This window comes from Calidris pugnax, unplaced genomic scaffold, assembly GCF_001431845.1.
Source record: "Calidris pugnax isolate Ruff unplaced genomic scaffold, ASM143184v1 scaffold371, whole genome shotgun sequence".
Taxonomy (NCBI): Eukaryota; Metazoa; Chordata; class Aves; order Charadriiformes; family Scolopacidae; genus Calidris; species Calidris pugnax.
In genome coordinates, this window is record NW_015091373.1 from 1,229,456 (window position 1) to 1,255,805 (window position 26,350).

Here is a 26,350-nt window from a genome sequence, read left to right on the forward strand (position 1 = left end):
ACGCCCCCCCCACCCTCCCTGGAGAAGAAGAGGTTGGCTTTTTTCCTGCTAATGCTGTAGACTTCAGGGGTTGGTTGTTATCTTTGGTTATCTAGCTGTATGAGTGGTGTCAATTCTTCATAAAGCTAGATAACCGAAAGTAAAAATAACCCCATTACACGCCTGAGGAGGATGTGGAGAAGAAAGGAAATTCATCAAAAGGAAGAGGAGGAAAAGAAAAAAAAAAGAGAGAGAAAAAAAAAGAAATGGAGAAAAAAAAAAAAAAAAGAAGAGAAAGGAAATGAGAGGCGGAAAAAAAAAACTGGGGAAAAAAGACAACTTTTTGAGACTGGAATTAAAACCCGAGGTAGGATTTTTTTTTTTTTTTTTTTTTTTTAAAAAAGAACCTATTTGCCTCCTTTGATTTTAAGAAAGAGTTTAATGATTCTGTGCATGTGAAGAAAACGTCTGTCTTGAGAAAGACGAGGATGTTGCCGCTCTGTCCTCGGCCGTTAGCTGTAATTGAATTAACAAAGTAAAACTTCCAATCAGATTATGAATTAGTTAAGTCCAGGACCCAGACTCCAGAGCAAGGATGAACTTTCATTGCGTAACCACTCGTAGAGCATCAGAGAACCCATAAATCAATACAGATTACGGTGTTGGATTATCTGTTTAATAAAGCAGCAACAGAGCAATGTTTATTAATGGTTGGTTTGCGAATACGAGTGCTGGGTTCTTTTTCCTTTCCCTTTTTCCTTTCCCTTTTTCCTTTCCCTTTTTCCTTTCCCTTTTTCCTTTCCCTTTTTCCTTTCCCTTTTTCCTTTCCCTTTTTCCTTTCCCTTTTTCCTTTCCCTTTTTCCTTTCCCTTTTTCCTTTCCCTTTTTCCTTTCCCTTTTTCCTTTCCCTTTTTCCTTTCCCTTTTTCCTTTCCCTTTTTCCTTTCCCTTTTTCCTTTCCCTTTTTCCTTTCCTTCTTCTTCTTTTTTTCCTCCTCCCTCCTATCTTTTATATATTCATTTTTTTCCCTGACAGATATAACTTGAGAGCAGGATTAGAAAGAAGGATACGGTGATTTGGGAAATGGTTTCTTTGCAGTTTTCTTTGTTTTTCTTCCCCAGTACCTCTCTCCAAACGCTTTCTTTCTTCTTTTAACCCTTTGTCTATGAACATTTCTCTGAATGGACTCAAGATTCCAAGATCGGGGATTTACAAAGACAAAAAAAAGCCCCCATATATCTAACTTGTATATGAAACCACATGAGACTAAATGGGGAACTTGATTTTTGTCTAATTTATCCTCTCTGCAAATTCATGCTGGTCCTTACCCCTTTCACTGGATTATGTGTCAACCTCTTCCTTATGGAAACTGAGATTTTTTTTAAATTTTTTTTTTTTTACCTGTTCTACTGTTGAAGGGAATTTGGGGTCAAAGAGGTGAAACTGGGTGCTTCCCGCTCGCTTTTAGTGGTTAGACTGGTTGCTTTAGGTGCCACCTGCCAGACACAGCCACCTCTTTGGAAAGGTGTCTTGATGTTGCTTAGAAGAACACAAAGATCTTGGGCTGGATTAAGATTATATGTCACCTCAGCACGGTGATCCCGAGGGGAAAAAAATATCTATATTTCATTATAATAAAGAACAAATCGGGGTGGCAGCACTTGAACGAATTTTGGGAAGGAGCTATTATAGAATTGCAATTTTAGGAAAAGCCTCTTGTGAGAGATGTAGAAAAAGAGCTTTTGACTTTTGACCTGTGCTGGACCCGCTCGTTTCACCCGCTCGGTTCTCTCATGTGCTCATAGGGATATTTTTATTATTAAAAAAAAAAAAAGGCAGAAGACATTGTCCCCGACACCTTGTCCAGGGAAAGGCTCTAGTTCTGGCTGTAATGTGAAGGAGTTCTCCTCCTCATGTAATTACTTTCAATTAATAAATGAGACATTTTTTTTCCTCCCGCACCCCTGGCCCCATAATTTGGAATAACTCAGTGCTTGTGTTGACTCTTTGGAACGATCTGCTTGGGGAAAGCTTTGGGAAAAACTCCTTTCTGCCTTCCCTTTGAGGTTCACCTGGTGCTGCTATTGTTCCTGGTGCTGCTCCTGCAGCCGGCGGTGACAGGGACGTAGGGAACTTTTCCAGGCTCTTCTTTTATCCCTTCTTCTCCATTGCCTTGTGCTGCTCCTCCCTTGGGTGAATGCAAAGAGCCACTCTTCTGGCCTGGTGGCTTGTCCCCAGCTGGAGGGGGACATTGGAGGGCAAGAGAGAACCTTGCCTTGCTCAGAGCATCTGAGCCTTGGTCCATGGAAGTGGGGAGAGCATCCTTCATGGAAGGAGGAAGAGCTTGGTCCATGGAAGGAGGAGATCCTCCTCCATGGAAGTGGGGAGAGAGCTTGGTCCATGGAAGGAGATCATCCTCCATGGAAAGCGGGTAGAGCTTGGTCATGGAAGGAGGAGATCATCCTCCATGGAGGGGGAGAGAACTTGGTTCCATGGAAGGAGGAGGTCACCCTCCATGGAACTGGGGAGGGAGCATCCTCCATGGATGCTTGCACCCCAAGCTTCTTATGGGATGAAGCTGGACACCCTTGGCTTTGGTGGCAGCAGGATGTCACCGCACAGAGCTCTCCTCCTTCATCCCTCCAGAGCAGACCGAGCTGGGAGGAGAATGGTTGATGGTTGAACCGGTGTCCACTAGGCCCATGGGCTAGGATGTCTTTGTGGATGGACACCGGCATTGAGTGGTTGCCCATAAGTCCTCTTGTGAAGGGGTGCGGTGGCTCGCCCAGGGACGAGGGACTTTTATTGTTGGGTGAGCACTGGTGAGCTGCCATGTGCCACCCACCATTGGCCGGTGGCTTCGTTCAAGGGGGAGAAAAAATCGCCTTTTGTCCAATCAGGGGCTGGAAGCGATGCTGTGTGATCATCTTTGGGTGCTCCTGGGTGACCAATCCTGGTGTGTGCGGGGCCGTGGCGGCACCGCCATAGGCTGGCGTTGGATGGTGTCACCTCCTTGGGTATAACAAAGGGACCAGCAGGAACGGGGGGATGTGAACTGGGATGAGGGTGAAGCTTGGAATTTAGCAACCTGGAGCGTAGGGAGCCTGGAGCAGGAGGTGCCCGTGTTGGTTGGTGATGGAGGGGATGGGTTTAAACCCATCGTGCCCAACCCAGCTCTCCAGAGCTCCCTCATCTCACTCCCCATTGCAATAAGCGCCCTTTAAAATGGTTGTGAACCCCCCGTTCTTCTCGGGGACAAGGTGACACCGCGGGGCTAGAGCATCTCCAGGTCTTCACCCATCCCTTGGTGCTCCCAGTTCACTCTGGCAGGGCGAACGGGAACCAGTTTGACCCACTCACTGGGTCCTCTGGGTTTCTTGGCGCCGCGAGCTTTCCCTCAGGTCCCCGAACCGGCTCAACGTGCGGGTGGAGATTTCTTTTTTTAATTGGGATTTTTGTTGGGGTGGGTGATGGTTCCCAGGACAGTCCCCAGCCCAGGTCTCTCTCCGTGGGGGTGGTGATTTCTTTTTAATTCAAATTTTCGTTGGGGTGGGTGACAGTTCCCAGCGGCGAGGCTTTCTCAGAAGCCTTTGGGAACACCAACTGGAATAGTCTGGCAAAGAGCTGATTTAGTAGTATTATTTTTATTTTTTTTTCCCCTTTTCTCCCCCGTTTGCTGCAAGGGCACTAAGGAATAAGGAAGCCCGGCGTGTTGGCGTGACGTTGATCCAAATTGCAGCGAACGTGTGGCCGTTTAAGCTGGCTTGGACACTGTGATGTGACTGGTTAACACTCAGCACTGTCTGCTCCGCTCTCCCTTACGGCTGCGTAACCGCTGGGGACGTTCAGAGGAGACGCGCTCGCGTGTTCTCCAGCGAGAGATCAGCCCTGCACATTCCTGTCCGTGCTTAGAAGCAGGGCGTTTTGGGGGGGGGGGAAAAAAAGAAAAAAAAATTTAAAAATAGGAGCAAATACTCTACCAATTTTTTCTACGGTTGGGTGAGTCATTGGGAAGAACCAGCCTATACAAATAGAATTATTGAAAATTATGAATTTCATTCAATCTATCGCTTTCATCTAGGAAGGAGCTGGTGACTGAGTCGCCTTGAGCTCTCATATTCAATGTTTGTCCTGGGGATGCAGAAATTGAGCCCAAAGCCCCTTCGCACCCCTCGCATCGTCCGGGCGACGCGCGGTGGCCTGCACGGTGGGTCGGGGGGCTGGAAAACATGTAGAAATACTCCCCCTGCTCGACGCTGCCAGTGGATATTAACTTTTTCTTTGCGGAGGACAAAATATTTCTGTGTTTTATAAAATAGTATTAGCAAATTCTCAGCCTCAAACAGTGAAAAATAGTTAAATTTAAAAAAAAAAAAAAAAAAAAATCAGGATTTTTTTTTCTGTTTGGGGGAAAGGAGGCATTTCCCAACTGAGGGAATTTTCTGCTGGCCCCTTTTTGCAATTTTAAAGCGAAAACAAAAGGAGGCCCTGGTGGCTCCAGCCCTTCCAGGTCTCCGCAGAGCGGGAATTGCCCCTTTCCCTCCCCATCCTCTCCCTCCCGTGGGCCCCGCGCGCTCCGGGCCGGGCAGGTGTGGCACGGTGGCCACAAAGAAATCCTGTAGAAATACCATAGATATGTCTGTGTATCCATAGATTTTCGAAATATAGAGATATACTTCCTTCCTCCAAGCGCTCGCAGCTGGGTTTGAGCGGGAGATGGGATGGTTTTAAGGATGCTCTTGAGGTGTCAGGGTTGGGGGATGGTGGTGGTTCACTCTCAGCATCGCTCCCAGCTGGTTTTGGGGTGTTGGGTCCGTGCGATACGGGGTGCTGGCCACCCCATCAGGCTGGGTTTTGGGGGTGATCGCTGAGAAATCGGTGAAGCTTCTACCTCCAGGGGTCAAAAATCTCTTATTGAAGCCTCCAGGCGCCGGACCGGGGCTGAGAGGAGCCCGTCTTTGTGCCGGGAGCAGAGTCTTTCCTCTCCCAAACAATCAGGGCTTCAAAAAACCCCGGAGGGTTTTCAAGGGACCGATTTTTATGTCGGGATTATGATAAAAGCGGCTGAGTGGGCGCGTTAAGCCGCCATCCGAATCAGATCAGGCCCTGCTTTAATTTCTGCAAGTGTGTGGGAACGGAGTCTGGGGGGGAGTGTGTGTTGGGGGGGGGTGATGCTCAGAATTCACCTTGGGCTGAGCTCAGGACCCCCCCAGTTTGGAGCAGACTGGGGTGCAGGTCTGGTCGATGATGGATTTGGGGTGTCCAGCACTGGTCAGGAGCAAAAAGAAGAGGGGATTTCTCAAATCCCACCACCCCCCTCCCCATCCCAGGGTGCAAACGTGGTGCTGGGTGTCCAGCTCCTGCATCCTGCCCCGGAACGGGGGGGTGTTGGGGGGTGGGGGGAGAAGAGGTGGAAGGAAAATGATGATCTCTGTGGTCTCTCGGCCGGTGGCTGAGATGCAGCCGGGGTGATTGGATGTGAAAGCGGAGCCGCCGTCCCCCTCCGTCACCATGGGAGCTTGTGCTGGTCCAGGCTGGTGTGACAGCCGCCTCAGCGTGGCCGGGGAGGAGAGGGAAGGGGGGGGAATGACCCTAAAAATAGTCCTGGGGCTGCATTCCGGTGTGCCCTGCGGGGTTTTCAGGGATGGAGATAGGAAGGGACGTGCGTGTGTGAGTCCCGACACCTCCCTGCTCGAGGGAGGGGGGAAACACTGGGGAAAGGGTGAGAGTGATGGGCTTGGAGCAGGATCTGGCCACCGGCAAAGCTGTGGTGGCCACTTTAGTTTTGCAGAAGTCTTCCTCAGGAGCCCTGTGCCAGGCACGGAGGGACCCCCTGGATCCCGGTGTGGGGCTGGGGAGGGTATCCCTATGTACTGGGGGGGCTCAGATGGGTGCTCCTGGTTGAATCCAGCACTGGTTATCGGTGGATCACGGTCTTGTGCTGGTGAATAACTCTGGGATTTATCCTGCTGAGACCAGACCTGGCCCTGGCATCTGTAGCCGCCGAGCTAAGCTGTGTAATCCTCCCCCAGCGCTGACGGCCGCGGCCTGAGCCTCGGCTTTGACAGCCCAGCCTAGGTGTAAAAATCATTTTAATTCCGGTTTTAGTAGCGCTCGGAGCAGGGACAAAGTGGGGGGTAGTGCCAGGATGAGGGAGCACCTTCACGGGGTGCATCCGCTGGGTTTCCCACCTTGGTCTCCTGAGATGAATTTTTAGGTGGAGGCACAAAGCGGAGCTCGCTCTGGGACAGGGAGAAAATGCAGGCTCTCAGAGAGGGGAAAAAAAGCTGATTATTAAATGCTGGGAATGAAAAAAAGCCTAACTTTTCACTGGTGGGGTGGGGTGTCTTTGCCCTGAGCCCCACATGTGGCTCTGGGGGGGGTGTTGGCTCATCCCATGGCTTTGCATCGCTTGGGTCCAAGCAGGGAAATCAGGTTTAATGTGACCTTCAGCAGATTCCTGCCTGCTGGAGGCTCAAAACTCATCCCTTGAGTAGGAAAAAAAAAAAAGAAAGGAAAAAAAAAAAAGGTTTTGTGGTTCAGTGTGTGAACTGCAGGGAGGGGGAAGGGGGTCCCCAGATCCACATCGCTCTTTCAGAGGCACCGGGTGCTCTTTGGAAAGGAGGGAGAGCTCTCCCCGCTTTGTTTCAGCCCTTCCTCCCCCTTGGGCTTTTAGAAAATACCTGCTATTTTAGGTAAGAGCTAAATATTCAGCTTTTTCTGCTCTTTCACAGGAGCAGATCGTTTGAGGGATTCCCGGGCTGAAGGGGCAGGGATGCATCTGGGCCAAATAACCTTTTCTCTGGCACCAGCAGGCACCAGCTGCTCAGGAGGAAAGTGCTTGAAACCCTACAATTATGGGATAATGTATTCCAAGAGAGAGTTTCTCGGCTTCCCTTCCCCGAGCTGGAGAGTTTACATCCCCTCCCCGATCCTTGGAAAAACGTCGCTAAACTTGGATGTCCTTGTCACCCGCCCCTCGATGGTGCCGGGAGCGGGGACATCCCGCAGCGGCCACGAGCAGGAGGGAATAAAAAAACCCACCTGAATTTTCTAATATTGGCTTTGAATTTTCCCCCTATGCTTCCCAGTTTTGGGAGAGGACCAGCATCTTTGGGAAGAGCTGGAAGTGCAGCCGCGCAGGGAGTCGGTGGGGAAGCCGTTGGGAATTAGGGATATAACTTGGATTGTTCAAGGGAGTTGGGCACGTAATTCATTTGGGAATTTTGAGTAATTCAGAGGAGTTTTCTACCTGCTGGGGCTTTGACCACCTCTCCCCAAGGCTGTGGGGAGGTCTGGGGGCTTGGGATCCTTTGCCCGATGGGTACCATCAGGACAGGTGGCCCCAGGGCCACCGATCCACCTTGGGGTTTATCCCCAAAATCACCTTCTCTGAAGGATTTTCTCCCTTCTTCCTCTTTGTTTTGGCTTTCAACAACAAAACCCACCGAACTCCTGCCTGATTTATTTATTTATTTTCTTTTTTAAATGAAAAAAAAAAAGAAGTTCTTTTTCATCTTAAACCCACCCACCTCTAGGAGCACCAGCAGGGTTGGGTGGCTTTTTGGAGGGAGAGCTTTTCCAAGGGGCTGTGCCACCTTCCTGCCACTTTCTGCTCCAGACCGATCGCTTATTTTCGGAGAAGAATTGAGGAAGAGGAGGCCTCGGCTGAGGTTTTTGCCGGCACCGGGGCAAGGCCAGGGCAAAGGCAGGTTGCCTCCCTCCTCCAGTGCAAGGGATGGCCACGGAGCAGGTTGCCATGGAGAACTGGGATTATTCTGCGCGTGTGTGCGCCGGGGCTGGGGGGGAACATCGCAATTTCTTTATCTTTTGATGATTTTTTTTTTTTTTTTTAAATAACCACCCGAAACACTCGCGCTGGAGCTCGACGCCGTCGGCTCCCCCGACCTCGGGACCCTCCAAACCCCGTCCCCTCCTCCCTTCCTTCTGCAGCCCCAGCTCCTGCACCAGCTCCTCCACCGGGCTCTTATCTCCAATAATCCCCCCGTAAGAGGGCTTTCTGCTTGTTATGACACCCAGTGAAAGCGTGGGAGAAAGATCCTTTCTTCGCCCTTGTCCTCCACAGCCAGCCACTAGCCTGAATGGGAGGCTTTTTTGTGTCTCTGTGTGCCTGACTAATTGAGCTGAAGGACTTGCGTCTGGAAGGGCTTGAAAGGGACTTTTGTTGCCGCTGCGGAGTTTGTGGAAGGCGAATGAGCCCTGCTTTCTTAGGGGACGCGGGTCCTGGGCAAATTTGACTCTCGAGTGCTCACGCCTCCTGGTTCTTTGGGAAAATTAGAGGGGGAAAAAGAAAAAAAAAAAAAAAAATGGGCTTGGGGTTTTGTGGTTTTTTTTTTTTTGTTGGTTTTCTTTTTCAGGGCATCCCTTGGAAAATTAATTCTAGCTAAAAAAAAAAACTCCGGCCCGGCCAAGGTTGGTGAGCTGGCTTTAAAAAAGGGCATGGTGAGATGAGCTGAAACCAGTTAAAAATAGCCCGTCAGGAGCCTCTGCCTCCAAAAATATCAGTATTGAGAGCCTTCGCCTCCTGCTTTTTTGAAGGCCCAATAATCAAGGCTCAAATCCCCTCTGTGATCCCAGGGGAAATTGTTTCGTGGTCCCAGGCTGCTTCCACGTCCCGTGGGGTCCTGATGAGCATCGTCTGTCACGAGGTGGTTTGAGTCAGCGTCGCAAAATTCTCCTTTCCCTCTTGCCCTTTGCAGGAATGGTGAAAACTCAGGATTTTCCCTAAAAGTGCTTTAATTAGCGCTCGGTGTGGGGTTGTCCCTGGACGACTCCTGGCACATGGGAGCGGGCAGGAGGGAAGCCTTCTGCTACCTATAAAAGCCCCAACCTCCAGATTTTTCTCAAAAATACCCACAAAGGTCCTTCTTGGTAGGAAAACCAAGAGTTTTGGGGACTTTAAAGACTCTTTTCCATTGGGAATAATGGTTTGGGGCACCTGGCTGGAGCCTTTGGGGATTTCTACCCCTGGTGGTGGCTCCTGCTGCCCTTTGTCCCATCCCAAGGACTCAGTGCTTCCACGTGTCTCTGTTCAGGGTGTTTTCTTCCTCCCTCACTAAATTTTCATGGTCTGAGGTTGGATTCACTCAAAAACCACCATCGCTTTCTCCCAGCCCATTTTTTCCCCTTAGAGAAAGCCCCGCACAAAGTCCAGTGCTTGAGCATCCCCTCTGGAAATCTTGCAAAACAGGGAAAAAAAGGAGTTTTTTGGGGGGAAAACCAGGCCTTTTTTGGCAGAAAACAGCCCAGCAAGTGGGGAAAGCTGGTGGTAGAAATTGGGAAGAAAGTGGCTGTTTGGGGGATGCTCGGCTGCCCCAGCACCGGTGGCTTCTCTTGGGACGTGCAGCCCTTGGGCCTTGTCGAGAAGCAGCTTGAAATACGTCAACAAATATGTTTCTTTTGTCTTTTGGGTTGGTTTTCTTTCCCCCCTCTTATTTTTCCTTCTTTCCAGCCATATCGCAGAGCCCTCCGCGCAAGGAATCGCTGTCAAAGCTGCCAGGCTCCATTCCACCCCCTGTGTGGATAAACACTCCCAGCGTGTGTCGTTTGGCAGGAGGTTTCTAATGCAAAGTGATTAAAACATTTTGAAAGTTGAAATTTTTTTTTCTTTTTTTTTTTTTTTCTTTTTTTAATGGGGTGGAGACGTAGAGGCTTCCACGCCACCTCTTGTTTTTCTTCCCCTTTTCCCCCTGCCCAAAGATTGCAGCTGGTGCCTTATGGGCTGCAAAAAGGCCAGAGTTTCCCAAGGCCAAAGAGTTGGTGGGAAAAAAATAAATGGGGAAAAAAACCAGAGAAAATAGGTTTGAAAAAGATGTGAATAGCGAAATTTGATAGAGAAAGGTGGTGAAGGAGAAAAGATGGGAATGAATGGGAGCCCTTTAAAAATATATATATATTAAAAAGAAATTAAAAATCACTTTGGAAAATGGTGCCGAACCCCTCTTTCACGTGACTCCGTGAGGGAGGTTTTAAAAAAATTGAGCAATTTCTGCGACAAACTTGACCCAAACTGGGTTTTCTCTCCCGCAGCCCGAAGCCCCGTCGACTGCAGCTCCGGGGGATGCCTTGGCCACCAGGTATTTGCTGAGTGAACCCCAACCGGTCCCTGTCCCGGGTAAAATGACAATTTAGATGCTATTTGTGTGCTCGTGAGGAAGCATCGGAGAAGTTTGCTTTCTCAGCGCTGCCATATGATAATGATGGGCCCTATTAGTCATTAGCAATAAGTAGCTGTCGGCGCGAACGTCGCCGCCCGGGCACAGCACCCACCAGCAACCTCTGTTCCTCATCCTACTTGGCTTTCTCTGCCTCCATTTATTATTACTTTCTAAAAAAAAATATAATTTCCAATAATTATTCTTAAAAAACCCCACCCCTTTCCAGTTTTGGGGTTGTGTGTGAGCTTGGAAATCAGGGCTTGGAGTCAACCCCAGTTGAAGGGAGAAGCGCGAGGCTCCCGATGCCAACCTGAGAGCTGTGCTGGAGGCCAGAAGACAAAGAAACCCAAATTACTGGAGGGCTGGGGCTTAAAAAAAAAATATTATTTTATTTATTTCTTTATCCCCCCTCATCTTTTTTTAATAGGAAAGGAGCTGACTCACTTTATTTATATTTTTTTTTATTTTTTTTTTTTTACATTTAAGCTTTGCCAAATCACTGAATATTTTACTCTCTGCAGAAGCCTTGCCAGGCTGGGACCTGCTGAGATCAGATTAATGAAATAAAAAGGCTTTATTTTTTTTACAACTGGCCAGTAGTTCTGGGTTCCTGCATTTCAGAGCGTGCTGGGCCGCCTTTAAAACAATCATTTTTATGGCTTTTCTCACCAAACCTCCTAAAATTTGGGAAATTCTGGCCTTGGCACACATTATTACTCCTGCCCCCAACAGCTTCCAGTTTAAATAATAAGAGTTTTTTGAGCAGATGGGAAAAAAAAAACAAATGTGGGTATTGGAATGAGCTATAGAAAATAACAGAAAAACTAGTTGGTTTTAGTGCAGATGAGGCATAATTCTTAGGCAAACCACAGCAATAATATTAAAATGTGCTATTATTGCTAATCGATAACGGCCTTGCTATAAAATATTTAGAATTATGCAATGCCTCTATTTCTCCCCTTTCCAGCTCATTGTCATATTCATCATTCCCTACGTTTGGCGCGTGGGAGGTTTTTGCACCCGGGATTTCTCCCCTTTTTGCTTCCCGGGAATCGAGGCCTTGGCATTTTTTGGGGCTGGGCTGGGGAATTGGGATTTTTTTCCAGATTTTTTCCTGAGGGCCACGTCCTCCTTTCCGAGGCACCCGGAGCATCCCGGGATGGGTGACGGGGACGTGGATGGGGACCCCGGAGGGAAAGGGGCTCCCCCAGCGCTGGGCGAAACTCTGCCATTTTATTTATTTAATTTTTTTCATCGATGCGAAAGCCAGAAAAATAAAAACCCAATCCCAAAGCATGGGATTTTGGTGCGTTTTGTGCCATTTTCCCCAGCAGAGGAGGAGGCAGTGGCTCCCTGCCCGTCCCGGCGAGGGGGTTGGATGTAAATAGCCGAACCCTCGTGGCTGCCATGACCCTTCGCCGATGCACCGCGGGGAGGGTTTCACCTTCTGCCGGGAGCGGCCTGCTTTTCCCTTCCTTTTCTTTATCATTCTTTTTCTTCTTCTTTTTTTTTTGAATTAATATTTTCCTTTTTTTGTTTTCTTTTCATTTTTCTTTTTCCTTTTTTTTGTTTTCCTTTTCCTTTCTTTTTTGTGTATTCCCTCTTCTTTTTTCTTTTCCTTTTTCTTTTTGTTTTCCTTTTTCCTTTCCTTTTTTTTTGTTATTTTCCTTTTTCTTTTTTTTTTTTTCCTTTCATTTCTTTTTTTTGGGGGGGTTTTGTTTTTTGTTTTTCCAATTCTGCATCTAAGCCTGCTTTGTCTTGTTTCCTGCCGGCGCGTTTAACGAAGGGGCAGCCGCTCCCACGCCAATGGGCTGCTTTTTTTGTTGTTGTTTTTGTTGTTGTTTTATTTTTTTTTTCCTTGATGCTTTGTGGCCCCCAACACCCTCCCTGGGGACCGTGGGGTGCCCCCCAAGGGGTGTGGGTCTGGGGTGCCCAGGGATGGACGGGGGAACACAAAGCACCAAGGAAGACATAGGGCTCTTGTTATCCTGGTCGTGCACGAAAGAGTTAACCCATTAGAAATTCCGAGCCCTTCTTCCGATAGTTAAACCTGATTTGCATGCATTTGCATAATGAATGTCATTTGCATTCTTGGAGGTTGGCTACTTCTGTGGGAAAAGTCAAAGCGGGATTGCGGGGAGGGCGAAGGGGGGTCGGCGAAGAAAGAAGGGAAGATTTTTTTTCCCCGCACCCCACGCGCATCCCTGCCCCTCGCCCTCCTCGCCCAAATGCTCTTTTTTTTTTTTTTCCCTTTTTTCTTTTTTTTTCCCCCCCATTTTTTCCCCCCTTCCTCGATGCCTTCCTGCCTCTCCCTTCCGCAGGAGGCACAAAAGCCAACGGGCGGATGGGCCGCGTCCAGGCGAAGCGCATCCTTTTCCCTCTTTTCCCCCCCTCTTTCCCCTCCTTTAATTTCTCCCTCTTAATTCCATCTTGGCTCCCGTTCCCGGCGCCCTCGCGTGAGGGGAAAGACGGGGGGGCTGCAGCCCCTCTCCCCCCTCCTCGTCCCCGCGGGTGCATGCGTGTTGGAACGGTAGCAGAAAAGGGGAAGGGATAAAAAAAAAAAAGAAAAAAAAAAAAAAAAACAGGTGGGAGCCACCATTTTAGGCAGCCGACGTGTAAAATGGCCGATTCTCTTCCCCCGGCCTTGGCCTTCGCCAGGCGGGCGGTCGTGTCCTCGCCGCGGCCCCGGGGACGGGGATGGTTGCCACCCGCATCCCCCCCCGGGTACCCCGTCCTCGCCGCGGGGGCCTTGGGCTCCGTGGGGGCCACAGACCCCGGCCTCGGCCACCGGGGTTTGCCTTTTCCCGCCAGCGATGGCCACGGGGCGTCGTGGCCACGAAACCACCCCCTTTGGCCACCAGCAAAAGGCCAACCCGCGCCCCAAAATCAACCTCCTTTTGTTTCACCTTCCGTTTTTGCAAAGGCGACGTACATTTGGTTTTTTTTTTAACCAGATTATTATTATTTTTTGAATTATTATTATCATTTAATTCATTATTATATATATTTTTTTAAATTATCGTCTCAAACGACCCCCGCGCCACATGGGGATAGGGTGGGTTTTGAGGCTCGGCTGCTGAATTTTTTCCCCGTCGCGATAAAAGCCATTTAATTCTTTGTGTGTTGCGATAGTATCCGGGAAAGCGCTGCTTAATTATTTAATTAATTTTTATTTTCCGCTTTTTTGGACTAGAAAAATTCAACAGCATTCAGCTGTTGTTGAGACCATTTTACAGCTGTTTACCAGGAGGAAAAAAAAGAAATCGATGTGAAACACAAGCAAATTCGTCCCCTTCTTGTTTGAGATGAGCAGAAGCTTCGCCTGGTCCAGCCGATTTTTTTGGGTACGAAATCACTGCACTAAGGTTAAAATGAGAGAAGGGGGGGGAAAAAAAATCACTTTGTACAACATACAACCTGGTGGGGTGTGAAGCGGTTAATTTTACTACAGCCCTTGAAATATTTTGGGGTGTTTTCAGCTGAAGACCGGGTTGAGGGAGGGTTGTGGTTTAGGTGAAAATCCCGGTGTTCCACGAGGCCGGTTTGTTGTTCCTCCGCGTTTCTCCCCATCCCTCGGTTGCCATGAGACCCAGAAACTTGAAAGCTGAGTGAGTTTAACCCCGGTGCGACGGGGATTTTGGCAGCAGATTAAAAATAACCCAAAAATTTATCCTTGGAAGAAAAAGAAATCAAAATAAATTTGATTTTTTTTTACCTTTTTTTTTTTTTTTTTTTTTTTTTTCCTGGTTACCAGTGCCCAAAATGTGCCTGACTGGGGTGGTCCTCATGGGGAATCGCTCTCTGGATCAACCCTGGTGGTGTCTATAAGGTGGGAAGACACCAGGGAAATGGTCACCGTCACCATCACGTCCCTTTCGGTGGCCTCGGCCGCTGTCCCCAGGGACGGTGACGTGGGGTCCCTCCAGCTGGCAGGGCCCCCCCTTCGGCAGATCCAGCCCCCGCTGCCCAAACTGCCTCGTTCAGGAATGGGAAATACTTCCCCAAAAGCTCGCAAAAAATGCACTAAGGCTCTTAGCTATTTGGCTAAGCTGCCTCGACTTAGTTGGTTTCTCACTGCTTTTATTTATAACCTTTGGTCCACGCTGGGGGATATATTTTTTTCTTCTTTTTTTTTTTTTTTTTCTCCTCATTTTTTTTTTTTTTTCCTCATTCTCACCCCAGGTTGGGTCACATTGATGGGCTGGAAGGAGGGGACGGGTCTGGGCATCCCTGCTCTGCTCCCACCAGCGCCACTCGCTCGCCATCCCCTAATTTCCACAGAATCGGATTCTCTCGCTGATTTCTGTAGCGTTATCAATGATTTATGGGACTAATGGGCAGGAGAAAAGGCTCTTTCTCTGGCCCAAGCGCCTGCCTTTATTAAACGAGCCAAGTAAATCCTGCACGGGGCGTTTAAATTGCCGTGTAGCCTGTGAATAGCCCTGGATGAAAGCAGAGTTTATACAGATGAAAAAAAAAATAATACATAAAGTGAATTTTAATATGATATTAAAATAAAAAATAATTCTCTAAGGGTGCTCCAAAGCAACCCGGAGCAGCGCCCAGTGGCACGAGGGCTGAGGATGCTCAGGTTTTTGTTATTTTTAGGCAGGGATGGGTCCCTCTCGATGGGTCCCCCCCAGCTTGGGGCAGCCCCACCAGATAACCCCCTCCTTGACCACAGAGTGCTGCTGGGCTTGGGTTTGGATTCCAAGTACCACGGAGCAGCCCCTGCCCTGTGAAGGGAGGGAAACCTGGAGAGCACAGCTCCCCAGAGGGAAAATTTTAAAAAAGAAAAAAAAGAAAAAAGTGTTTTTTTTTTTAACTTAGATTCGTAGTTTTCGGTCCTGCCTCGTAATTTTTGAATACTTGGGGTTGGCAGGATTGGGACAGCACCCCAGCAGGATGCTGGCTGGCACCAGGCTCTGTGGGGACGAGGGACAGCGATGGGGCAATGAGAGATTTCCCCTATTTCAAATCCCCCCAACTCCCCCCCCGGAGCAGATTCCGGCTCCTCTTGCTCCCTACGGAGCTAAAAACCCTCTGGAGTATCTCCACAGGGCTCGGGTTTTGTAAGGATGCCGAGGGTTTTCCAACTGACTTCTCTCTTCCTCCTTCCCTTTTTCTGCCAGAAACGTGCCAGAAATCTCCCCGCTTTGGTGTAATCGAGCCAGGGGGTGTGGGGGGGACAGGGGTGACATTTAACGCCTTCCCATCCTCTTTTCCTTCTTTCCCTGCCAGGGAGGAGCCGGGGGTTGACCCTACGTGATGCTCTGCACATTTTCTGGTGGGTCTCTGGCCCCGGTGGAAGCTCACAGAGAATTTCCCAGTAAGTGGATTTATTTTTTTAATTTTTTTTTTTTTAAAGGCTTTCCATAAGCTCTGACACTGGGCAGTCCCTGGCACTGGGATGGGCCAAGGGTCCCCAATAACAAGCACTTGGGGGCTGATGTGAGACCACGGTGACCCACATTACGGGGAAAAAGAGGAGCCAAAAGCTCCACGGTTCCCACCACCTTCCTCGACGTCCACTTGGCCCAAAGTCTTGAACATCCACAAATTTTGTTCCATGTTTAACTTCTTTTATTGCTGGTTTGTTAACTCGTAATCCTCAAGCCCCGTGAGAGGTGTCTTTCCCACCCGTAGGAACAAAGGACTCCTTTGGGGTTCTTTGGGGTGGTTTTTTTCTGTCTTTTAGATGGAAAGAGGGTAATAAAGGTGTTTCTGTTGCTTTTGTTTTTAGCTCAGATGGGCTCGCTCTAACACGAACCCAGGAGTGGGGGCTGCATGGAAAAATCCCCAGAGCCACGAGACCCCAACCGTGTGGGAGCTGCCAGCAGGACCTGTCTTGAAGGACCCTCACCATGGCTGATCCCACTTGCACCCTCCTCCTCCTCCTGCCAGCAGACCCTGGCCCAGGGCACGGCGTAGACCCCGATTTCCACCACCATCCATCCAGGCTGCTCGAGGCCAGCACTGGGCATCTCTGGGGGGACACCAGCACCGGTTTGGGGACGGATGGGATGGAGAAGACACCAGAACATCCCCATTTCACTGCCACGCATCACCCCATGGGCAGCACCGGTGAGAGCGGGGTGGGATGTGGGTACCGCTGCGGTGGGGTCCATGGGGTCGGGGGGATGTTGCAGCATCGGGAGGTGGGGAGCACAGGTAGAGCCCGAGGCAGAGGTGACGGGCAGGGGGAGAGGGGCTGGGAAGGGACAGCTCGTTTATTAACGAGGCGCAGCTGAAGCGGGTCCTTTGCCAGTGGTCAAGTCTGAATCACAAACTCCGCATTGTTTCTGAGTGGGTTCAGCACATTTCCCTTCTTCTCCCCCTCCCTTCCCTTTTCCTCTCCTCTCGCCCTCGCACAAAGATGTCATTGTGCCGGGGACTTGGTGATGGCAGCGTTGTTATTTGGTCAAAAAAAAAAAAAAAAAAAACCAAAAAAAAAAAAAAAGGGGGGGGGGGGGGAGGGGGCGGTAAAGAAAAAGCAGTTGCTTATACCCTGCTTGTTAAACTGTCCTTTGGAGTGCTCTTGGCCTCTCTGTATTTATTTCCCTGTGGTAAAATGTGATTCTGTATGCTAGAAACTTAGTTTTGTGGGGAGGGGGGGACCCAACAAGGTGAAGAGGTTTAAATCAGCTTAGCCCAAATGCCAATTAAAAACCAAAGAGGATTAGGCTTGTGATCAGCAGAATAGACAGTCATTGTACCCGGACGAGGGGCTTTTCCCCCCAGGCCCGACGCGATCGTGCCGCAGGTCCCGCTGCCCATCGGCACCGCTCTCCTCGTGGTGGGACGGAGCGGGGCTGGGGCTGCCCTTGACCCCCAACTGCCCGTACCCACCTGGAGCGTTCACCCGTGGCATGAAGCAGCCAAAGCCCCTCAGGTTCCTGGTGCAAAGACCGTTTTCTTGCATTTTTTTAAGTCTATGTGATGACTCTTGCCTTGGCTTGAGTTCAGAGCAAGGGGACGTCTTGATGTCTCTGCCACCGGGAAGGTCTTCCCTGAAACATGCTCTGGCTGTGAGCGTGTCCTTCAGTAGTGGGCTGCTGGAGGGCCTCTGAGGTGGGGGCCTGTCCCAGACATTGTCCCAACCTTGCTAGATGTCCATGTGCTGAGAGATCTCACCAGCCACGGGACCAGGCTGTGGGGGCCATCGGTCAGATCCCCACTCCTGAAGCAGCCAACACTTCACCTTTTGTCCTGGGACAGTGGTGGAGAAATGCCAGGAGAGTTACACGTCTGTTCTCCAGCCAGTGGAGATCTAGAGAATCACAGAATCATAGAATGGTTAGAGTTGGAAGGGACCTTAAAGATCATCTAGTTCCAACCCCTCTGCCCTGGGAAGGGACACCTCTCACTAGACCAGGTTGCTCAAAGCCCCCTCCAAGCCTAGTCTTGAACACCTCCAGGGATGGGGCAGCCACAACTTCTCTGGGCAATCTGTTCCTTCTTCTTTCTTCTTCCAAAGAAGATGCCTTGGCTTGAGTTCAGAGCAAGGGGACGTCTTGATGTCTCTGCCACCGGGAAGGTCTTCCCTGAAACATGCTCTGGCTGTGAGCGTGTCCTTCAGTAGTGGGCTGCTGGAGGGCCTCTGAGGTGGGGGCCTGTCCCAGACATTGTCCCAACCTTGCTAGATGTCCATGTGCTGAGAGATCTCACCAGCCACGGGACCAGGCTGTGGGGGCCATCGGTCAGATCCCCACTCCTGAAGCAGCCAACACTTCACCTTTGGTCCTGGGACAGTGGTGGAAAAACGCCAGGAGAGTTACACGTCTGTTCTCCAGCCAGTGGAGATCTAGAGAATCACAGAATCATGGAATGGTTAGAGTTGGAAGGGACCTAAAAGATCATCAAGTTCTAACCCCCCTGCCCAGGTTGCTCAAAGCTTCATCCAAGCCTAGTCTTGAACACCTCCAGGGATGGGGCAGCCACAACTTCTCTGGGCAATCTGTTCCTTCTTCTTTCTTCTTCCAAAGAAGATTTTGTACTTCTCTCCACCATGGCCTGGAGATGATATCTTGATGCTTTCTGTCTCGTTTCGTCCTCCTGTGCCATCCACTTGCTGTTTTCATGGTTTGAGGTCTCATGTAGCCTGAAACCGTGGTCCCTGTAGCACCCTCACCTTTGGGAGAGGAACCTGGGAAGGGCGAGGTGGGTCTGGGTGCTCACTTGGACATCTGCCCATGTCCATCTCTACTAGTACACCAGTAAACCAGTAAAACCCCAGGAAGAGAAAGATGCTTTGTGCTGGCATGGCTGCTGTTACTGGGGTCAGGCTCTGTGGCCACGGTGGTTTTGTTCGTGATTCTATCAACAGAGCAGTGAAGGCAAATCCCTCTGTGGCCAACACGGCTACATGGGTCTACAAACTGGATGGCCACACCAAGGGTGTCTTTATATCACAGTGGCATCTTAAAAAGGGTCTTCATGTAGGCAGAAAGTATAATCATAAGCTATTTTTAAGGCTTTTTTTGAGGCTCTGTGGCCACGGTGGTTTTGTTCGTGATTCTATCAACAGAGCAGTGAAGGCAAATCCCTCTGTGGCCAACACGGCTACATGGGTCTACAAACTGGATGGCCACACCAAGGGTGTCTTTATATCACAGTGGCATCTTAAAAAGGGTCTTCATGTAGGCAGAAAGTATAATCATAAGCTATTTTTAAGGCTTTTTTTGGAAAGGAAAGGTGCAAATCGTAGGGGAAAGTCAGGCCGAGCAGGGAGATGTCTAAGGAACAACAGCAGCAAATCCTGGTGGAGCTTCATCCTCTAAATATCTGGGTTCAGGGTTCAGCCCAAGCCCCACTTTCTCTTCCATCCTAGTGCTGTCTGGTGGCTGGGGGTGTGAAAGAACTCCCTGCACCTCTGTCCCCCCTCTTCTTGGGGGCTCTGTGGGGTGAATCCTCCCTGCTAAGGGAGACCATCACCTGGCTGAGGTGGCCCTGGTGCTCGGTGGACCCCGCTCTCCTGCTTTGATGGGAACCCAGGGGTGGCCGTGATGGAGCTTGGTTTGTCCCCAGCCATTGCCAGGCAAAAGCTTGCAGAATCATAGAATGGTTGAAGTTGGAAGGGACTTTTAGGACCATCAAGTCCAACCATTAACCAAACACTGCCCAAACCACCATGAACCGATGTCCTTCCTGGGAGAAGCTGAGCTGAGATGTTGCCACCATCAGCTCAAGATGCAGAACGCCCCCGGCCTTAAGCCACGGAGAGGAAAAAGGTGGTGGACCCTGCTCTCCTGTTTTGATGGGAACCCAGGGGTGGCTGCTATGGAGCTTGGTTTGTCCCCAGCCATCGCCAGGCAAAAGCTCGTAGAATCATAGAACGGTTGAGGTTGGAAGGGCGGTGGACCCCGCTCTCCTGCTTTGATGGGAACCCAGGGGTGGCCGTGATGGAGCTTGGTTTGTCCCCAGCCATTGCCAGGCAAAAGCTTGCAGAATCATAGAATGGTTGAAGTTGGAAGGGACTTTTAGGACCATCAAGTCCAACCATTAACCAAACACTGCCCAAACCACCATGAACCGATGTCCTTCCTGGGAGAAGCTGAGCTGAGATGTTGCCACCATCAGCTCAAGATGCAGAACGCCCCCGGCCTTAAGCCACGGAGAGGAAAAAGGAGCAGAAGAACCTTTTCTCTGAAGAGCAGAAGAAGGAGATAGCATCCCAGCTCTGGACCAGGAGCCGTTTCTCCCCAATCCTGGGGACAATTTACATCGGTTGAGGGACCACAGGGATGGACGATGCCGGTGCCCAGGCAGTGGATGCTCAGGCAGGGTTTTGGGGCAGAAAGTGGGAATGCCGCAGAGAGAGGGAGACGTGCTTTAGGAGACAGGGAAAGGGTGAAGGATGTCACAGGCTGGAAGGCGTGATGCCACCACCATCCCCATGCCCGGGGATGCCCACCATCACCCAGGGCACGCTCAGCCCGTGTGGGGAGCGGGGAAGAGGGGCAAAGCAGGATCCCTCGTCCCCCCCAGCTTTTGTTGCCGCCGTGTAATTTATGATATGAGAGAGGGGCCATTGTCTGGACCCATCCTGTATTTCTCCGAGGGCTTTGCCTCTCTTCCCAGACCCCCGCTGTGCTCCGGCTACTGTACGGTTGCTATGGGACGTGCTCCCCGCGCCGCCGCTATGCGGGGCAGAGCCGGGGAGGGCTGCCCGCCGCCGACGGACCCATCTGGAGCCCCGAGCCCCGCTGCCCGCAGCCCCGACGACGTGCCGAGGGCCTGGGAATGGGGCTTTCGGTCCTTCCAAGTTCACGGCCACCGGAGGCATTCAGCTGCCGGAGAGGAGGGGAGGAGGGGGGGTGAAAAAAAAAAAAAAAAGGTCTCGGACTGCAGAATTATTTTTGTTGGAAACAAAGGGCAGTTAAAAACCTATGCTTCCTTCCATTCCACAAGCAGTGTCCTCGGTGCATACAGATCCCCCGTCCCTTTCTCCTCCTGACAAGTGCGCACATAAATAAATTACCCCACCGGGCGAGTGTGGAACAATCTGTCCCCTAAATTCTATTCATCGCCAGACAGGACCCATTATTCCCCCGATTAAAGCCGCTGGAGTAGCTTGCAAGGGTTACAGTTACTCTGTCAAACTGTAAATAAGACACTAAAAATAAAGGGCGCTGGCGAGGGAAAAGGGGGAAAGGGAAGCCAGACTAATGCCTGCTGCTAGGGAAACCGAATGAATCCCTAATGACGCCTGTGTACAAACTGCAAATAATGAAGGAAAAGTGACAAACAGACCTCGGCCGGGCTGCGGCGAGGGCCTCGCTCGGCGGCGGGGACCCGCTCGCTCCTTCCTCCGGGGAGAGCCATCGGGGAGCGGGACCCCCTTCCTAAAAACCCTTCTTTAATCCCTCGTGCTTAATTTAGGGCAAGGTTTAGGTCTTGCGGCTGCGTTTATTGTTCAGGCGTAAAAATCACCTCCTCTTGAGCCCGTTTTTTGAGGCTGCACAGGGAAAACATCCATCGCTTGTGGCTTCAGGGCAGCGTGCGGAGAAGCAGCACCCAAAACTTTAGAGTTCTGCTTTTAGGATCATTCCACGGAGCTCCGAGGTAGGACAGGGTTAGAAGTTGGGGGTTTCAGTCCCTCTGTCTGCCCTGGGAAGGGGGGATGTAGCCCTGGGTCCTTCCCACCCGCAGCAGGTCATCCATCTCCTAGATGGGGACCTGGAGCCTGGACCCGGCTCTGCTGCCCGTGGCCGTGATGGATTGCAGGGAAGGAAGTCTCCAGCCCTAGAAAGCCCTCTTTGGATAAAATCCAATTCCGTTCTTGCTGCTCTTTTACCAGCCAAGAGACGGGGATGTTCCCCTCACAGCAGGTCCTTCTTTTCCTTCTCTGATACCTTAAGAGGCAAAAAATTGTCAATTGTAGACTTATCTTGGGTTTTCCTCTGTTCTAGAGGGACTGAGATGTGAGAGTTTTATTTTAGGTCCAGCTTGAACTATTCCCATCAGCTAAATGCTGGGATGCTCGCTGTGTTCCTCAGGGAAATATTAATTTGATTTATGTTATGAAGCGTGTAAAAGATGCAGTGAAGGGAGCTCCGAGCTCTGCCTCTCCAGGTGGATGGATGCTCTCAAAGGGAGAACCCCAAGCAGAGAAAGTCTTTTTGCAGTGTTGGGGATCCGGAGCAGATGGGTCACTGGGCTGGAAACTGAGCTCTCACCCCAGGGTCTGTGCAGATGCCACACTGCACATGGCATCATGGAATGGTTTGGATGGGAGGGGACCTTAAAGACCATCCAGTGCCACCCCCTGCCCTGGGCAGGGCCACCTCCCACCAAACTAGGTTGCTCCAAGCCCCCTCAAACCTGCCCTTGAACTCCTCCAGGGATGGGGCAGCCACAGCTTCTCGGGGCAACCTGGGCCAGGCTCTCACCACCCTCACACCAAAGAAGTTCTGCCCCACATCTCAGCTCCATCTCCCTCCTTTCAGGTTAAAACCCGTTACATCCATCCTGGGACCTTATCTGCAAAAAGGACCAGGGAAGGGCATGAGCCATGAGGTGGGGAAGCAGTGAGATGCCAACCCCTGGGATGTGGGTGCTGCTGGACCCAGCACTCACCCATTCTCCCACCACCAGCAAAAGGGTCCCCAGGAAGAGGAGGTTTTAGAGGTGGGCTCCAGCTTTTCACAAAGCTCAGACATCTTAAAAGGGATTTTTCGGGCCAACTGGACCAGTGGGGAGCCCGGTTGCATTTCCCAGTCAGGTCAAACCTGGGCTTAGCAGATTTCTTCTCCTTCCGTCTTCAGAAAAAAAAAAAAAAAAAAAAAAAAATTTCACCCCCAATTGCTGTCTGTGAAGCCTCATGACTCTGTGGCAGCATTCCTGGGCTGCTCCCGACGCGGGGTGGTATGTGCAGAATTTCAGAGAGTGGCACGTAGCTCCACGTCTCCCCTCGGCTTCCCCGGCTGGACCCGGGTATTTGGGAGAAACTCCAGGAGGGAGCAGTGAGATTTATTGTTCTACAAACGACAGTGATGTCCCTGTAGCACCCACAGGCCCAGGGAGGTGTAGGTGTGTGGTGATGAAGGAAGAGGTGTCCTCCTGTCTCCTTTCTCCAAAATTTACCAGTTTTGTTGGAAAAAGGGAGAAATTTGGGGAAAAGTCTCATGGTCAGCTAGGGTTGAGCAAGTGAAACCCAAATCTGGGTTGTCCTGGTGCTGCACAGCCATGGAAATGGACAGATCTTCATGAAATCCACTCCTTGGAGGTTTTCTTCAGAAGAGTGATGGGCTTAGAGAGCCTAAACTCATCCTGGGAGAGGGTTTGGATCTCGGGCTTCACTCCCTTTTGCCTGAGGACTTGGGCCTGGAGCAGCTTCGGTGCTAGGGATGTTCTTGGGAACGTTCAGCTCCCCTTGAGACAGCATCAAGAATGTCAAGACTTCATTTGCCTCTCCCTGACTAAATCTCTTGGGTTGCATTGTTCAAGGTTTCTCTCCACCTGTAAAAATACGATTATTGCTATTATTTTTTAACAAAAGCTGTGATTCCCCTCCATGTTAATCACCCAGCTCCAGAATCTCCAGCTTTAGGATGGTGTTTTATGAGACTGGTGGTTGTTGGCCCTTGAGCAATGAATGTCCTGACCAGGTTTGCCCTTCAGCCGCCTGGAGAGATGAGGACAATCAGACGATCCTCAATATTAAATACCTTCATACCAGTTCTGAGAACATCCCATGCCTACCTGCCACTCTTTCTTTTCCTCAAAAATACCCAAACGCATTTATTTTCTGGTATCTACTGATGACTTCTAGATGTGGCCATAAACCACCCATTTTTCTCTTCCTTGGGCAGACTGTGGTTGCTCAGCAAGGTCCAAAGGGATGCTCGTGGAGGTTGTGGTGCAATCACACCACCGCCAGCCCCCTCCCCTTTCCAAGGACTAGGACTAGGCAAACACCTTCCCTCGGGTTTAATTCTGATAACCTGATTTTGGGGGTGTTTTCTGGCACACAACGCACACACGCTTGCAATAATAGCCAGGTAGCTTGCACGGCTAAATCACTCCGGATTTATATATTTATTTATTTATTTATTTATTCATTATAACCTCCTTTTAAAGCACGTTTAAATGCTTCCCCGCAGGCTCATGCGAGGGCTGTTAAGGGCTTCATTTGAATAAATAAGTGCGGAGGTGCAGGAGGAACATCACCATAACCCCCTGGAAACCCCAGCGCCGGCGACGGCATCAGAGGACCGGCGAGCGGGAGAAGGGGCCTCGGCGTTATATATTCCATAAAGTAGAGTAATTAAGTATTACTAGTTTTGATGACTTCAAACGGAGTGACTCCAGGAAATAAGCCCCTTCTTTATAATTAGTGGGATTTCCTCTGCATCAAACGGAGAGATTGATTCTTTAATCTGCTCACATGCTTTTGATTTGGTCTTTCAGCTGCTTGTACCAACTGCTTCCACTCCCTGCTCTTGCCGATAAAACCTCGCAAAGGAGATTTTAGGAAGGCATGACCTGAGTCGAGGTCCAGGATTTTCTTTGTGTGTGGCTGTTTTGTGTACTCTTAATTTGCCCGAGATGATGATCGTGATGATAGCAATAATAAAAAATAGACAGAGACACCCATTTTTAACATCCACGTATGTTTAGGGCAAATAATTGCGATTTGGGGGTGGGTTTTTGTTACTTTTTCTCTTCCCAGCACCATTATTAGCTCTTCAAGACCTACACAGGTCATTTTGGTGACCTGTCCACTGTCCCAAGTAGGTCTTACTGCAAAATCTTGCTCTTGGTAGAGAGCCCAGACCTAGCGCCAGGGTCTGGCTGGGCTTTCAGCATTTTGAGGGCTCTGTTAAAATAAAGACTCAATTTCTTAAGGACTTGGGACATGCAGGGGGAAGAAGCCCCTTTTCTAGACCATATAAATTGTTTTGTCCTGATTTAGGGCTAATCCCAGGAATTTTTGGAAACTCTGCCAGAAATCAAATCCCCCCAAATGTTGCTGCTTAGTTCAGGGGGGATCAGGAACTTGTTCCCCTGCGTGTGCAAGAAGCCAATGGTGAGCAACCAGCTCCATCCTGGGCATCTCCATGGGTTTGGTGGCCCCATACCAGTCATCTGGGAAATCCAGTCTGGGTGATGTGCTGGTTCCAGGCATGGACTGGACCTACCCGGTGGTAACCCACCTCCAAGATAGCTCAGATTTTCACCCATAGAATCATAGATTCTCTTAGGATGGAAAAGATCTTTAAGATCATCAGGTCCAACCATCAACCCAGGTACTGCCAAGTCCACCACTAACTTTCTTTCTGGCATGAGGTTCTCCTGGGACTGCCAAGGAGGGAAAAAAAAAAAAGGGGAAAATTTGGGATCATGTTGTCTTCCATACTTCTTTGGTCCTGTTGGAAATGTGCAGCGCGGGCAAGGCAGAGGCTCATGGTGCTGCACCTCGAGTGTGCCCTTTGGGTGACAATTGGAGGATGATGGCTCTACAGGGGGTTATTTTGGTGGTGGTAGAGCAGGAACTGACATCCCACCCACAACCCTTCCTTTTTGGTGGGGCTGCCATTGCTCTGGGTGTGTGTCTTGCACAAATATAGGGTGGGGAGGGCAAGCATGGGGCTGTCCCCACCACACTTTGGTGGCCAAGCATGGGATTGCCCCTGCTGCGGTTTGGTGGTCAAGCATGGGGTTGTTCCCATTGTGGTTTGGTGGCCAAGCATGGGGTTATCTCCATCTTGGCCTGGTGGCCAAGCATGGGGTTGTCTCCACCGTGGTGTGGTGGCCAAGCATGGGGTTGTCCCCACCACGGTTTGGTGGCCACGCATGAGACTGTCCCCACAATGGTCTGATGGTCACCAGCCCCACAAGGAGAAGCAATGGGAAGGGGGACAGTCATACTGGAGCCCACCTGGAGCCAGGAGAAGGCTGGGGAGCACAGGGGGAGAGCTGGGGAGCAGTTTAATATGCCCCTCGCAAAGCCTCCCCTCATCTGGAGCGGTGTCGAACACAGATCGTATAATTAGGGACCCGGTGAATACGTAACTGTACAATTATGCAAATAGTGATCAAAATCACTGTTTTCAGCAGAAATGCCTGAAGATCAAGACGGAAGCTTCATGCAACCTTAATTTAATCTGGTCCTGCAGGAGCGGGGAAGGTCTGATGGATGACCCAACCCCGTGTTCAGCGCGGCCGGGGTGGGAGGCGGGGGAGAGGAGGGAAAACGGCGCCAGGATCATCGCATCGTGTTGGCAAAGCAGGGAGAAAAATAGCAGAAAAGGAAGTGCTGGTGTTTACAATGATTTTTTTTCTTTTCATTTCAGGTGAAGAACACAAAGCTGGAAGGAGAAAAAAAAAAGAAAAAAGAAAAAAAGACAAGAAAGGAAAAAAAGTCTCCAAACCCAGGAAATCTGTGTTAATTGCTTATGAATGTCTCTGTCTAAAAAATTATCGAATTGATGTTGTCGTGCTTTTTTTTGACAGCCTGTCTGTTACATTTTTGTTTAAAATATTCATGCACCGAAATCTAATTACTAGGCAAATTTAATGATAATGAAATGAAGGCACTTTAGCAGAAAGCACGGGGCCTTGTTAATGTTTTCTCAGCCTCTGTCTTGTTCGTATTTTTAAAATATATATTTATTTTTTTTACAACTGCCTTTCTTGCGGATGGAAAAAAAAAAAAAAGGATTGCTGAAAATAAAACTTGGATTGCTGAAAA

The 26,350-nt window shown here is 50.0% G+C and overlaps 1 long non-coding RNA gene across 2 annotated transcripts; it reads left to right on the plus strand.

Annotated features, from left to right (window-relative positions):
• Positions 1–205: 205 nt before the first annotated feature.
• On the plus strand, positions 206–26,350 carry LOC106899489. 2 transcript variants are annotated; one of them, XR_001414051.1, is made up of 6 exons: positions 206–346; positions 10,028–10,074; positions 13,349–13,499; positions 15,397–15,484; positions 15,899–16,239; positions 25,953–26,350. It is a non-coding gene; the product is annotated as an uncharacterized LOC106899489 (long non-coding RNA). The 2 variants fall into 2 exon arrangements; XR_001414052.1 differs by lacking the exon at positions 25,953–26,350 and adding an exon at positions 23,760–25,930.